An 11,986-nucleotide genomic window follows, 5' to 3' on the forward strand; every position below is an offset into this window, starting at 1 on the left:
TTGGACCACAAGAGCCATATAATTAGAAAGCAAATGGGGTGCAGAGCATGAAAGGGGACAGTAGACGATGGCATGTAATGCTATAAAAAAGGAGGGTTGGGGGGGGCGGGGAATCAGTGGCATTCCTGCAGTGAGCGAGAATGAGGTTAATCAGTACCTTACCTGTTCTATATCCCGTGCCTCTCTGTGGTCTGTGAGGCAGAGGGGAGGTCATCAAAAACTTTTTTAAAATTGCCAGTGATGCATATTTCCAATGGTCTTTGCTAAGTGTGGTGTTGGCAAGCGAAGATCACTCAGCTGTTTGAAGTGGTTCTAATGATTTTCTCCCAGAATGTGATAAAACATTAAGATTTCCTGTTCCTCAAAAGTTAAGAAGCCCGAGCAAAAGGGAAAAAAAATTATTCCAAGCGTGCATGGGGGGGAGAAAAATAAACGGACGTGCTTCACATTTTGACACAGTTATTAAAATCTGTTTTTTTTTGTGTGGTGTTATTTGGGCTGACAAATACTGGTAACAATATCTCTTATTAAAGCATTCACATGCAATCGTGTCATAACAGCCAGAAAGAGAGATGGAGGGGGTGGGGAGGGGTGGGAGGGGGGTATTTCAAAGTGAATCCGTCCTCAAACAGCTCCTGAGGCCTTGCTGCGCTCCAGTATTACACCAGCCAGCTCTGTAGCAGATTAAATATCATCATAGGTCAGGTTCTCAGGGCCCAACACAAGCAGCAACATTCTTCCAATTATTCAGGGCTAAAGGGAGTGCGACCCTCCTGACAGAATTGTGACACGGCATGATTAGATTTTGTTCAGTAGGCAGCCGAAAAGTGATCCATGGTATTTAACACAGGGTGGGATAGTGTGGAGGGGAGGGGGGGGTCGGAGAAGGGGAGAGGCAGGCGCTGAAAGAATGAAGGCAATGCTCGAAAGACTTGGGAGCGAGCGAGGCCTCCCCGTGTGCCTGAGAGCCTGTGCAAGCAATTATCGGAAACCAGGAACAGAAAGAGACTGGGGTGGAGCGGGGAGGGTCACGCTAAGATATGCTCCCAGCAACGTTTGATTTTGATCATGATTTGACCCTACACTGAGCCTCCGGTGGAAGAGCGCGATTAAAAAGGAGTTAGCCGCACTTAGCCCTGAGGCAAAGGACCCAGGGACAACCCTACTGCACTTCATCCTGCACCCTTCCCCCCCGCCCTCCCTACTCTCACTATAAATTCTAATTCAAAGTTTCCAGCAATACAGACATTTCTGATGGGCCTTTCAGCTGAAGAGAATATGGCAAAACGAGTTTGTGAACTATGATAAGAGCGGTCAGCAAAAGGCCACAGGGCCCTTGATGTACAGAAAGTGACCATACGGTGCAAACTTATGAATGGTATTTGTGAAAATCCCTCAAAGTACCATCCCGCAATCTGGCCAAGCCGCGATACTGCCTCATATAGAAGGCTTTCCACCACGTTTTTTATTTAATGTGTGTCAGAAGTCTAAGCGAAACAGAAGCGTCGCGAATGGAAGAGGCACGCAATTCCTTTTGTCCCGAAGCTGCCTTCTTTTTTTACAATAGGAAGTGAGAGATCCTGCTTCAATCCAAAGACTGTGAGGAAAAACAAGGCCATAAAATGAAAGTCGTTCTAATAAAAACCCCCGACGACCTCAGAGAGAGAGAGAGAAAAAAAGTGCCAAGATTGTACACATTCAGACACAAAAGCCAGAGGAAATGCTAATTTTGATTTTAACACACCCTTCCTGGCCTCTGATCGGGGAGCCTGCTTGAACAAGAACAGAAGAATATTTAGGAACAGGAAAAAGTCATTAGGCCCAAAGAGTCCATTCCTTTTTGTTTGAAGAATTCCTCTTTACATGCTTAGACAGACTTTGCCAGTTAAATAATAAACTAAATTCTAGATAATTAGAGGAGACGTGCTCTTTTACCAATGATACAGAACTTGTCCACCACAGCTAAACAACATTCCCCTCCCCCCAAAAATAACTGGATATAGAATGGATGCCATTCGGCCTATCGAGCCTGCCCCAACCACAATCCCACCCAGGCCCTGTCCCCATAACCCCGCATATTTACCCTGTTAATCCCCCTGACACTAAGGGGCAATTTACTATGACCAATCAACCTAACCCGCACATCTTTGGACTGCGGGAGGAAACTTGGACACCCGGAGGAAACCCACACAGACACGGGGAGAACGTGCAAACTCCACACAGACAGTGACCAAAACCGGGAATCTAACCAGGGTCCCTGGTGCTGGGAGGCAGCAGTGCTAACCACTGTGCCACTGTGCCGCCCCAACATCCTCCATGCCTCTTCCAGAAGCACATTCTTTTTGACCTAAAGCTCTGATCCATCCGTCTCTCCTTTCCAGCCGGCTCACGTTTTTAGCCCTTTGTAGGGCACGATTCCTCAGTTTTAAAAAATATATATATATATGTATGAATCTTGCTCTGACCTTTGACCTTAAGAATGACCTACTCTTTCATGTTAATTCTCCATACAAATGACCTCTCATGTAAGGCTCCCGGGGTGGCATTGTTTCATAGCCTCCATTACTTTCTTCCCCTGACATATAAGCCATTTGTGCAAAAGTGAAAGTTCTTTGAACATTGGAAGTATGGTTTGTGTTGCTCAATATTACTGAAGTTGGCAGGTGCTTTGGTTAATCAAGTTTCAGTCTTTCTCATCTGGTTGTGTTGACTTGCAGAGTTCAGCTGGCTGTGATATTCAAACAGCAATAAGTCATCCATCAGTGTTAGTGACCCAGTCTGGATAAGTGCCTTTCCTTAGCAACATTGAAACATCGAAACTAGAAGCAGTAGTAGGCCATTTGGCCCTTCAAGGCTGCTCCGCCATTCATTTTTATCATGGCTGATCATCATAGAATCATAGAATCATAGAAACCCTACAGTGCAGAAGGAGGCCATTTGGCCCATCGAGTTTGCACCGACCACAAATTCAATATCCCGATCTCCCATTCCCCCCATATCCCTTTAGCCCCTATAGTAGAAACTTCCTGGAGTCTTGCAAGGTGGTAATTTGTTGCACTAAATTTGTTCACCTGAACCTGATTCTTGGAACCTCGTTCCCCTTAAAGCCGTTTTTTAAAGTTTATTAGTCACAAGTAGGCTTACATTCACACTGTAATGAAGTTACAGTGAAAATCGCCTAGTCGCCACACTCCTGCGCCTGTTCGGATACACTGAGGGAGAATTTAGCATGGCCGATGCAGCTAACCAGCACGTTTTTCGGAGTGTGGGAGGAAACCGGAGCACCCGGAGGAAACCCACGCAGACACGGGGGAGAATGTGCAGACTCCGCACAGACAGTGACCCAAGCCAGGAATCAAATCCGGATCCCTAGCGCTGCGAGGCAGCAGTGCTAACCACTGTGCCACCGTGCCGTCCCTTTTAATCTTTCTTAAAGGGAGTGGGAGTGGTGGGGGTGGGGTGGGGGGGCGGAGGGGGGGGGGGAGGGGGAGCGGGGTAAGACACAACTGAGGTTGAGGACAGAATGAGGGTGAAAATTCTGGATCTGCGTGAGAAAACCTACAGCCTTCTTTCACAGGCAGGAAAAAGAAGCAGCCTGGAAATGGGAACCGCTCGCAGTGACGTGTCAAGGAGGATTCGCCGGAGTTTGTCCAAGTTGGGTGAGGATTCTGCCGCGTGCAAAAATAAAACCATGGCCAATGTTAAAGTCATCTTTACCTTTTTAAAAGACTACTGTGCTTGCAGTTTCTTTTTTTGACTGTCTCAAGGGTACGTACGTCAAGTGACGTGGTCCTGGGTTCGGTTTTGTACCCTGGTATGTGGCGAATCCTGATTGTGATAGAAGACCGGATAAAAGCAAATTACTGCAGATGCTGGAATCTGAAACCAAACGAGAAAACGCTGGAAAATCTCAGCAGGTAAGGAGAGAAAAGAGCTGACGTTTCGAGTCCAGATATTTCAAAGCTTGAAAAATAACTCGAAACGTCAACTCTTTTCTCTCCTTACAGATGCTGCCAGACCTGCTGAGATTTTCCAGCATTTTCTCTTTTGATGTGATAGACGACCGCACAGGAGCTGCTGTTGGCTGGTGTTAACAGTGATATACATCAAGGTTAACACTCCCGATCCAATATTCAGTGAACACAGGAATGTACTTGTGGGCTCACAGCTGGGTGCGGGCCTGGATGTGAAAACACCATGCTTGTAGATGCCATTGGCAGTCACCATTCAGACTTAATGGTTACCTGGTGCCTGGGGGGTGAAGGTGGTGGAAGGAACCGATGATCGGGGGTGGGGAGGGGAGCCCATGAAACCTATGTGGTGGGCTTTGGGGGGGGGAGGTTTATTCTTGTTATGATCGGGCGTCCTTTAAAGATGGCGCCCTGATCTCAGTGCAGCCGGGTTTTGCCAGCGTACTGATAAGAGCTGGAATTTACGATCTGAAAGATGGCGAAATCAAATTCTGAGGACACTTGCATAAGCACATGACCTGACCCAGGAGAGCGCCAAGTTACAGAGTTACAGGGGAAATGGCTGAGATGTGAAACTAAACTGGGCAGCTCTTTTAAAGAGCCAGCACAGGTATGATGGATCGAGTGGCCTCCTTCTGTTCTAAAAAAATTATGTGATCCTATTATGATTTGCCACATTTTTCCAGATTGTTTTCTTTGTGGCTTTCTCCTGGGTTGGGCATTTTTGAGAACAAAGGAATCATCTCACAATCAACCCTGGGGGAAGAGTTGAATTAGTCAGTTAATGGCAGTGTGGTGAACCATAGATGGTTACCACTATGGGTACTTGTACATATGTTACTCTTGTTACTGTTGGGGTTAGGGTTTGGGTGTTCCACCTGTTATCATTGTTTATGTGGTACACTCCGTTTGGCTCCGCCTTCTTACAGGAGTATAAAGGTCACTGCTACTTCCTAGTAGCCTTTAGTCTGGGATAATATTGTTAAGTAGTGTGCTCCTATTTTGTCGTGAATAAAAGCCTTTATTCCCAGGTATGTCCTAGCCTCCCGTGTGAATCAATCGCGCATCAGGCAGTATACATTTATACTTTTTTTATTCATTCGTGGGACATGGGCATCGCTGACTGGCCAGTATTTATTGCTCATTCCTCGTTGCCCTTGGAGGGCAGTTGAGGGTCAACTACATTGCTGTGGCTTGGAGTCACATATAGGCCAGACCAAGTAAGGACAACAGATTTCCTTCCTTAAAGGACATTAGTGAACGAGATGGGTTTTTCCGACTAGATGGGTTTTTCCGACAATCGACAATGGTTTCACGGTCATCAGTAGATTCTTAATTCCAGATATTTTTATTGAATTCAAATTCAACCATCTGCCGTGGCGGGATTTGAACCCGGGGTCCCCAGAACATTAGCTGAGATTCTGGATTAAAAGTCTAGTGATAATACCACTCGGCCACCTCCCCACAATTGCTGATTATTCTACGAGATTTGGATAGTTTTTCTCATAGTTCCCAAATGTCAAGTGAAGGAGGAATTCCTGATTTCAGATTTTCAAGTGGAGATCAGAGTGCAGTGGAGAAAGGGAGAGAGCTAAACCCAGTCAACCTGCTGGTGGTATGGAGGAGTCCCTGTAACGATGGTATCCATTCAATTGTCCTGTGGAATCCGAAGTCTAGTTGTTCCTTCGTTCAGACACTGGTACCAGCAGGAGAACTTTAGATTTGTATTTGAGGAGCCAACTTTTTCTAAAATTGAAAAGCAAAACCTGAATGTACTTGCGGATTCCTGAATATGATTACAGAATGCCTCCTTTATATGGCTGCTATTTATTTAGTGGTCACATGTTTGTGTACCACGTGACATTTGTGTCAAGAATGTGCTTGGTAATGACCGTCTCCAATAAGAGAGACCCTGGACACCTTCCCATGACCATTGAATAGCATGGCCATTACAAATTCCCCAATATCATTATCCGAGGAGTCACCATTGACCAGAAGCTTGACTGCAGCAGACTCATAAATGTCATAGTGACTAAACCAATTCTGAAATATGAACAGAAAGTGCTGGGAATGTTCAACAGGTCTGGCAGCATATGTGGAGAGAGAAACAGAGTTAACAGTTTGAATCCAATATCACTCATGGGTTAATGACTGCCCAATTCTGATGAAGAGTCATATTTGATTTTCATTTGATTGATTTGATTTATTATTGTTTTATGTATTGGTATGCAGTGAAAAGTTTCTTGCGCGCTATACAGACAAAGCATACCGTCCATTGAGAAGAAGAGAGTGCAGAATGTAGTGTTACAGTCATAGCTAGGGTATAGAGAAAGATCAACTTAATATAAGGTAGATCCATTCAAAAGTCTGACGGCAGCAGGGAAGAAGCTGTTCTTGAATGGGTTGGTACGTGACCTCAGACTTTTGTATCTTTTTCTCGACGGAAAAAAGAGGAAGAGAGAATGTCCGGGGTGCGTGGGGTCCTTAATTATGCTGGCTGCTTTGCCGAGGCAGCGGGAAGTGTAGACAGAGTCAATGGATGGGAGGCTGGTTTGAGTGATTAACTGTAGTTTCTTACGGTCTTGGGCAGAGCAGGAGCCATACCAAGCTGTGATACAACCAGAAAGAATGCTTTCGATGGTGCATCTGTAAAAGTTGATGAGTCAGTGGATATGCCAAATTTGCTTAGTCTTCTGAGAAAGCATCGGACACAAACTGATAACACTGTTTTTCTCTCTCCATAGATGCCACCCGAATTCTCCGTCCGTTCACGTTGGCGGGATTCTCTGGTCCCGCCAGCAGTGCACCCCCACCTGTGGGTTTCTTGTCGGAGTGGCAGGTGGGACCAGAGAATCCGGCCACTCGCAAACAATGCATCGCCTCCCCCTGGGGGAAACTGGGAGGCCGGAGAATCTCTCCCGCTGAGCTTTTCCAGCACTTTCTGTTTTTAAGCCAAATCTGAGTCTGGGTAGCGGGTGGCTTGTCTTTAGTCTCCCCAAAGCCTCTCCACCACCGATAGGGCACGAGCCCGAAGTGTGATGCAATACTCACCCCTCGCACCTAAGAAATTCAACACAACCCAAGGCTGCACAATCCACTTGATCGGCAGTTGATCCGCCGCCTTAAATATCCCAGTGGTGAATTGGGGCTGGATTATATACTTCAGAATTTCACCAAAACTTCTTTGGCAGCACTTTCTTGACCTCCACTAGCGAGAAGGACAAATTGCAGCAAGTGCACAGGAACATCATCATCTCCAAACCCATTCCAAACGACACACCGTTTGTTTTGGATATGCCTTTGCGCTTCCTAATTGCCATTGTGCCAGTATCCTGGAACACCCTACCCAGAAGCATTGTGGGAGTCATTTCATGATGTGGTTTAAAGCAATTCAGAAAGACCCACAACTGGATAACTAGCAAAGTTCCGGATACGCCAGTGACGCCCATAATCTGAGAATTATTTTTTTCAAATGACTTAGTGAGAAATAGTACACAATTTAAGTATTTATTCTGATAAACCCACACCTATGGGTTTTGATACTTGTTTCTACCTCACAATCCTTACATGTCACACCCAAATTGCACCCTTTTTTGGACCTAACACAAGTAGATACTTGTACAGCAGCCATAGTGAATTCTGCCCTGCCAATGATGCAAGCTAAGGCTTTGACCTAGCATGAATTTTTATGGAATGTGTAAACTCCTGTGCATTTTGGTCTCTGAGCTGTTTACTGAGCTGTTTATTTCTTGCCCTGTTTTGTTTTTGAATGTCTTCTACATGGTACTAGAAAAAAACCCAGCCTGCTTCGTTCTGGGGGGTGCAGTGGGAGAATCTCGAACAATGGGACATAGCTACAATATCAAGGGCTAGTCAGTTAAAACTGAGGTAGGTAGAAATTTCTTCTCCCAGAGGGTGGCGAATCTCTGGAATTCTCTGCCCCAAAGGAAGGTGGAGGCTGGATCATGAGAATTCTTTACTTGATTTGATTTAATATTGTCACACATATTGGGATACAGTGAAAAATATTGTTTCTTGCGCGCTACACAGACAAAACATACCATTCATAGAGTACAATGGGGAGAAGGAAAGGAGACGATGCAGATTGTGATGTTACAGTCACAGATAGGGTGTGGAAAAAGATCAACTTAATATAAGGTAGGTCCATTCAAAAGTCTGATGGCAGCAGGGAAGAAGCTGTTCTTGAGTCGGTTGGTATGTGACTTCAGACTTTTGTATCTTTTTCTCAATGGAAGAAGGTGGAAGAGAGTATGTCCGGGGTGCAAGAGGTCCTTAATTATGCTGGCTGCTTTTCCGAAGCAGCAGGAAGTATTTAATGTGAAAGCAGATAAATATTTGATGGATCGCGGAATAGAGGGCTATGGGGAAATGTCACGGACAAGGAGCTCAGGGCAGCATAGATAAGCCAGCATCATATTGAGTTATAAGGAGAGGCTTCATAGACTGGGACTTTTTTCCCTGGATTGTAGGAGGCTTAGGGGTGATCTTATAGAGGTCTATAAAATAACGAGGGGCATAGATCAACTAGATAGTCAACATATTTTCCCAAAGGTAGGGGGCTCTAAAACTAGAGGGCATAGGTTTAAGGTGAGAGGGGACATATACAAAAGGGTCCAGAGGTCTCATTTGCATGCAGAGGGTGGGGGTGAGTGTCTGGAACGAGCTGCCACATGCAGTAGTAGAGGCGGGTACAATTTTGCCTTCTAAAAAGCATTTAGACAGCTGCATGGGCAGAATTGGTATAGAGGGATATGGGCCAAATGGGGGCAATTGGGACTAGTTTAGTGGTAAAAAGAAAGGGCGTCACGGGCAAGTTGGGTCGAAGGGCCTGTTTCCATGCTGTAAACCTCAATGATTCTGTGACTGTATTGAATGGCAGTCAGGCTTGAAGGGCCTGGTGGCCTACTCCAGCTTCTATTTCTTGTGTTCTTGTGTGTTCTGCCAACAGATCTCCTGCTCTGTTCACCCATCTCGCCAGGCAGTCCCAGAAATCTCAGATAAAAGGAAAATACCGCGGATGTTGGAAATCTGAAATTGAAACAGAAAATGCTGGGGAAGCTCAGCAGGTCTGGCAGCATCTGTGGAGAGAAACAGAGTTAACGGCTGGAATTTTCTGGCTGTTCATACCAGCCGGATATTCCAGTCCCGCAGACGGAGCATCCCGACACATAATTCCAAGCAGCGAGGGGTGCATTCGACAGGCAATCCTGTTGACAATGTCAGGACCAGAAGACCACACCACCAACCGATGGCGGGCTGCTTCCATAATAGGGAAACACGGTGATTTGTGTGGATATCCCAATGTTTCGGATCTAAATAAGAACGTAAGAACATAAGAACTAGGAGCAGGAGTAGGCCACCTGGCCCCTCGAGCCTGCTCCGCCATTCAATAAGATCATGGCTGATCTTTTTGTGGACTCACCTCCACTTACCCACCCACTCACCATAACCCTTACTTCCTTTACTGTTCAAAAATTTATCTATCCTTGCCTTAAAAACATTCAATGAGGTAGCCTCAACTGCTTCACTGGGCAGGGAATTCCACAGATTCACAACCCTTTGTGTGAAGAAGTTCCTCCTCAACTCAGTCCTAAATCTGCATCCCCTTATTTTGAGGCCATGCCCTCTAGTTCTAGTTACACCTGCCAGTGGAAACAACTTCCCAGCTTCTACCTTAACTATTCCCTTCATAATCTTATATGTTTCTATAAGATCTCCCCTCATTCTTCTGAATTCCAATGAATATAGCCCCAGTCTACTCAGTCTCTCCTCATGAGCCAACTCTCAACTCCAGACTCAACTTAGTAAATCTCCTCTGTATTCCCTCCACTGCTAGTATATCCTTTCTCAAGTCAGGAGACCAAAACTGTACACAGTAGTCCAGGTCTGGCCTCACCAGCACCTTATACAGCTGCAACATAACCTCACTGTTTTTAAACTTCATCCCTCTAGCAATGAAGGACAAAATTCCATTTGCCTTCTTAATCGCTTGCTGCATTTGCAAACCAACGATTTGCGATTCATGTACAAGGACACCCAGATCCCTCTGCATAGCAGCATGCTGCAATATTTTAACATTTAAATAATCGTCCATTTTGCTGTTATTCCTACCAAAATGGATGACATTTACCAACGTTGTACTCCATCTGCCAGACCCTCACCCACTCACTTAGACTATCTTATTCTTTTGCAGACCTACAGCGTCCTCTGCACACTTTCCTCTGCATCTTAGTGTCATCTGCGAATTTTGACACACTACACTTGGTCCCCAACTCTAAATCATCTATGTAAATCATAAACAATTGCAGTCCCAACTCTGATCCCTGAGGCACACAACTAGTTACTGATCGCCAACAAGAAAAACACCCATTAAACCCTACTCTTTGTTTTCTGTTAGTTAACCAATCCTCTATCCATGCTAATACATTACCCCTAACACTGTGCACATTTATCTTATTGAGCAGCCTTTGGTACGGCACCTTGTCAAATGCCTTCTGGAAATCCAGATACACCACATCCACAGATTCCCCATTGTCCACTGCACATGTAATGTTCTCAAAGAATTCCACCAAATTAGTCAAACATGACCTGCCCTTCATGAACCCATGCTGCGTCTTACCAATGGGACAATTTATATCCAGATGTCTCGCTATTTCTTCCTTGATGATAGATTCAAGCATTTTCCCGACTACAGAAGTTAAGCTAACCGGCCTATAGTTACCCGCCTTTTGTCTACCTCCTTTTTTAAACAGTGGCAAACATTTGCTGTTTTCCAATCTGTGGGAACCATCCCAGAGTCCAGCGAATTTTGGTAAATTGCCACGAATGCATTTGTTATTTCCCCCGCCATCTCTTTTAGTACCCTGGGATGCATTCCATCAGAGCCAGGAGACTTGTCCACCTTTAGCCCCATTAGCTTGCCCAACACTACCTCTTTCATGATAATGGTAGTTTCTAGGTCCTCACCTGCCATAGCCTTCTTATCATCAATTTTTGGCATGTTATTTGTGTCTCCCACTGTGAAGACCGACACAAAATACCTGTTCAATGCCTCAGTCATTTCCTCATTTCCAGTTATTACATCCCCCTTCTCATCCTCTAAAGGACCAATGTTTACTTTAGCCACCCTTCTTAATTTTATATATTTGTAGAAACTTCTGCTATCTGTTTTTATATTCTGAGCTAGTTTACTCTCATAATCCATCTTACTTTTCTTTATAGCTTTTCTCATGGCTTTCTGTTGACCTTTAAAGATTTCCCAATCCTTTAGTTTCCCACTAATCTTTGCCACTTTGCCACTTTGTATGCCACTTTGTGAATGATCCTTCTACACATTAAAGTTTATTAGTGTCACAAGTAGGCTTACATTAACACTGGAATGAAGTTACTGTGAAAATCCCCTAGTCGTCACACTCCGGCGCCTGTTCGGATACACTGAGGGAGCATTTAGCATGACCAATGCATCTAACTAGTACGTCTTTCGGACTGTGGGTGGAAACTGGAGCACCCGGGGGGAACCCACGTAGACACGGAGAGAACATGCAGACTCCGCACAGACAGTGACCCAAGCCAGGAATCGAACCCGGGTCCCTGGTGTTGTGAGGCAGCAGTGCTAACCACGACTCAAAAGGATAATTTAACTCCAAAACATTAACTCTTTCTCTCCACAGATGCTGCCAGACCTGCTGAGTTTATCCAGCACTTTCTGTTTTCATCCCACGGTACTCAAGCCTGGGTAAGGGTTCTTCACCCAAGTGTGTAATGTAAGCCAAACTAATTCCCTCCGTCGTTAATAGTGTTTAGTGGAATATGCAAATATTTTCTTCACTTTCCCCAGTCGCTGCAACAATGTCACACTCCAAAGATGTCCGGGGTAGGTTGATTGGCCATGCTAAATTGACCCTTAGTGTCAAGGGGATTAGCAGGATAAATATGTGGGGTTACGAGGATCGGGCCCAGGTGGGATTGTAGTCAGTGCAAACTCGATGGGCTGA

This window comes from Mustelus asterias, chromosome 9 (genome assembly GCF_964213995.1).
Source record: "Mustelus asterias chromosome 9, sMusAst1.hap1.1, whole genome shotgun sequence".
Classification (NCBI taxonomy): domain Eukaryota; kingdom Metazoa; phylum Chordata; class Chondrichthyes; order Carcharhiniformes; family Triakidae; genus Mustelus; species Mustelus asterias.